A 4,423-nucleotide genomic window follows, 5' to 3' on the forward strand; every position below is an offset into this window, starting at 1 on the left:
TGGTGAGTGATGCTATTTGACTCCAGCAGGAAGTCCCAGGTGCTGTCACCACAGTGGGCACCCAGCAGCCCCAGGCTGCTGACTGCAAGAGTCACTGCTACCGCTGCTGTTTGTGGCACCCTGCCATGTGACCGTGATCTTCTGTGTCACATGACACAGGTTTTTTGTCTTTTCTCACATTTCATGCCTGTTTTTCATTGACAGTAGATGGTTGGTTTTCAGAGATGAATTTGTCAGGTAACAAATTTTCTGACGATTTTGAGATTAAGTTCATAACATTGCTGAAAGTAATGTTTGAAATCACTTTCTGCCCTTCCAGTTGACGTAGAAAGCAAATCACCACCCGTGGCCCTTCTCTGCTGCCGGCTCCCCCACCACAGGCTGCAGAGCAGGCCAGAGGTACATCTGTGCCCAGGTGTGCACAATCAAGCATACACTTCAAGGTGTTCCTTGAAACAGTCAGGAGAAGTCCTTTATGCCTCCCGGGTTTTCTTGACTGTTTCAAGGTCCACCTTAGAGGGGGATGTACTGCCCAAGTTGGCCAAGATGCAATGGCCAGCCTTGATGGTTTCGGCTGTGGGTTTTTGAACTGGGCCACACTAAATCCCAGCCGGTGCTGAAAGACACTCAGGCATCCCCACAGACTTTCATCAGGCCCCCCAGGGCAGCCCCCAGCCCTTCCACATCCATTGGTCAGCCGTGGTCTGCAAGTGCTCCGGAGGGCAGGCAGCAGTCACGGCTGCATTTGTGCCCCTTGGGACATCATGCTGGCCTTGGGCAGAGCCTCCGGGAGAAAGGGCTCACCAGGGCGCAGTCTTCAGTGGCGTTGCATTTCCTCAGAGCCCAGGGCAAGGCCGCTCCAGACGCAGCCCTGCTCAGCACGGCTCCCGAGTCTGACGCTGGCCCTAGAAAGGAAGACACGTCAGCCACGAGGACCTGGCTCTGTCTGTCCAGCTCCAGGTAGTTTCACTGCCAGAAGCAAAAGCCCTCACTTTAGATTTTGGCCGATGGTCCCTCTGCCCTCTTCAGAGCTTAGACGTGGGTTGGATGAGGGTGGGCTGTGGGCATGTCACAGATCCACCGGGCCAGACTCTGAGCAGCCGCCCTCCGAGAACCAAGCCCCCCTTTCTGGGCTAAGTGCATGCTGATGATTTCATTAGCTTCTTGTCCTAGGAGCCCCTCAGGTCTATGTTTTTGTAACAGCTTTTTTGAAATGTCACTCAAATGCCATAGCGTTCACACATTTAATGTGTACAATTCGGTAGAGTTTTTAAGATTACTATTAATTTTTTGAGACAGAGTCTCTCTCTGTTGCCAAGGCTGGAGTGCAGTGGCATGATCAGAGCTCACTGCAGCACCAACCTCCCAGGCTCAAGTGATCCTCCTGCCTCAGCCACCCAAGTAGCCAGGACTACAGGCACACGTCACCATATCCAGCTAATTTACTTTTGTTTTTTGTAGAGACAGGGTCTTGTTATGTTGTCCAGGCTGGCCTCAAACTCCTGGCTTCAAGTGAGCCTTCCGCCTCAGCCTCCAAAAGTGCTGGGATTCCAGGCATGAGCTACCATGCTGGGCCACAGTTCCGCAGTATAGCACATTTTAGTATTTTCATCACCACACCTAACTTGAGAACATTGCATCACCCCAAAAGGAAACCCATGCCCTTAAGCTGTCACCCTCACACATCCGCGGCCCCACACAGTCATTGATCTGCCTCTCTCTCTGTCTGTGGACTTTCCTATTCCGGATCACATAAGACCTGGCCTTCTGTGACTGTCTCCCTTCACTAAGCGTGTTCTCAAGGCTCATCCACAATGCAACCTGTGTCAGCACGTCGTGTTACCATATAGTATTTCATTTTATCACAATTAGTTTATTCTTTCATGAGTTAAGTAGGAATCTGGGTTACTTCCACCTCTTAACTATCATGAATAGTGTGGCTATGAACATTTGTACACAAGCCTTTGGAAAGTTTTCATTTCTTGGAAGTTACATGGAATGCATGGAGCTGCTGGGTGAGATGGCTGCTCCCTGCTTCATCTCTTGAGGAATTGCTGCCTGGTTTTCCACAGCAGCTGCACCATTTCCCTCTGTTCTCTTGTAAAGCAGCTTCTTGTGGTCTCTTCTACCAGTATTGTAGAAATGTCCAGGCATGTTGAAGTCCCACTAAAGCTGAAACCGCAGATGTTGCTTTAATTATACTCACACAAGCTGGGCGTGGGGGCTGGCACTATGCCAGCTACTCAGGAGACTCAGGCAGAAGGATCACTTGAGCCCAGGAGGTAGGGGCCGCAGTGAGCCGTGGTTGTACCACTGCACTCCAGCCTGGGCAACAGAGCAAGACCCTGTCTCAAAAAATAATAAAAAAATAAATAAAACAGAACACCTAAGTGAGAGAATCAAAGAGTCTGCCTTAAAAAAAATTTATACTAGGCTGGGCGTGGTGGCTCATGCCTGTAATCCCAGCACTTTGGGAGGCCGAGGCAGGCGGATCACAAGGTCAGGAGATCGAGACCATCATGGCTAACACAGTGAAATGCTGTCTCTACTAAAAATATAAAAAATTAGCCAGGCGTGGTGGTGGGCGCCTGTAGTCCCAGGAGAATGGCGTGAACCCAGGAGGTGGAGCTTGCAATGAGCTGAGATCGCGCCACTGCACTACAGCCTGGGCGACAGAGCAAGACTCCATCTCAAAAAAAAAAAACAAAAAACATTTATATTAGGGGCCAGGTGTGGTTGCTTAGCCTGTAATCCCAGAACTTTGGGGGGGCCGAGGTGGGCAGATCACAAGGTCAGGAGTTCAAGACCAGCCTGGCCAACCTGGTGAAACCCCGTCTCTACTAAAAATACAAAAATTAGCCAGGCGTGGTGGTGCATGCCTGTAATCCCAGCTACCCAGGAAGCTGAGGCAGAAGAATCACTTGAACCCAGGAGGTGGAGGTTGCAGTGAGCTGAGATTGTGCCACTGCACTCCAGCCTGGGCAACAGAGTGAGACTCTATCTAAAAATATATATATATATGTGTGTGTGTGTATATATATATATGTGTATATATATATACTAACACATGGTATTTTTGTTCTCACTGTCAGGTGTTGAGGGTGAGGAGATGGTGTCATTGTCAGGTGTTGAGTGATGGTGAGGAGATGGTGTTGTCACTGTCAGTAGTTGAGTGAGGGTGAGGTGATGCTGTTGTCACTGTCAGGTGTTGAGTGAGAGTGAGGAGATGGTCTCACTGTCAGTTGTTAAGTGAGGGTGTAGAGATGTTGTCACTGTCAGTTGTTGAGTGAGGCTGAGGAGATGGTGTTGTCACTGTCAGTTCTTGAGTGAGGGTAAGGAGATGCTATTCACTGTCAGGTGTTGAGTGAGGGTGAAGAGATGGTGTCACTGTCAGTTGCTGAGGGTGAGAAGATGCTGTTGTCACTGTCAGGTGTTGAGTGAGGTTGAGGAGATGGTGTTACAGTGCCAGTGCTGTGAGAAATGAGATGGTGTTATCAACATCAGTTGTTGAATGTAGGTGAGAGATGGTGTGAACAGTGTCAGCGGCTGAGGGTGAGGTAGAGAAATAATGGGTGAAGTCCCTTGTCAATTGGGAGGCTATTGGTGTCTTTTGAAAACAGTTAGTGTCTGTGGAGTGGCGTGTATTCAAGCTACATGAAAAGCAGCTGAGAAGCAAACTGGTAATCAGAAAGTGGCAGCAACAAATTAAGAATATTCATATTCACAGGCGGGGTGCGGTGGCTCACGCCTGTAATCCCATCACTTTGGGAGGCCAAGGCGGGTGGATCACGAGGCCAGGAGATGGAGACCATCCTGACTAACACGGTGAACTCTGTCTCTACTAAAAATACAAAAGCTAGCCAGGCGCGGCGCCTGTAGCCCCAGCTACTCGGGAGGCTGAGGCAGGAGAATGGCGTCAACCCGAGAGGCGGAGCTTGCAGTGAGTCGAGATCGCGCCACTGCACTCCAGCCTGGGAGACAGAGCGAGACTCTGTCTCAAAAAAAAAATTAATATTCATAATGACCATTTTTTATAATGAAAAAGTAATACATGCAGATGGGGGAGGATCACCTGAACCTTGAGAGGTAGAAGCTGTAGTGAGCCGTGATCAAAACACTGCACTCCTGCCTGGGTGACGGAGACCCCATCTCCAAAACACAGAAAAGAAAAGCATTTATAAGTTCATGTTGAACAGTGTTTCAAACACATAGTATGTCACGAAAATGGAATATCAGAAAAACACTGGTTAAAAAAACACAAAGTGGCCGGGCGCGGTGGCTCAAGCCTGTAATCCCAGCACTTTGGGAGGCCGAGACGGGCGGATCATGAGGTCAGCAGATCGAGACCATCCTGGCTAACACGGTGAAACCCCGTCTCTACTAAAAAAATACAAAAACTAGCCGGGCGAGGTGGCAGGCGCCT

Source organism: Colobus angolensis, unplaced genomic scaffold (assembly GCF_000951035.1).
Source record: "Colobus angolensis palliatus isolate OR3802 unplaced genomic scaffold, Cang.pa_1.0 Scaffold135, whole genome shotgun sequence".
In the NCBI taxonomy this organism is placed as follows: Eukaryota; Metazoa; Chordata; class Mammalia; order Primates; family Cercopithecidae; genus Colobus; species Colobus angolensis.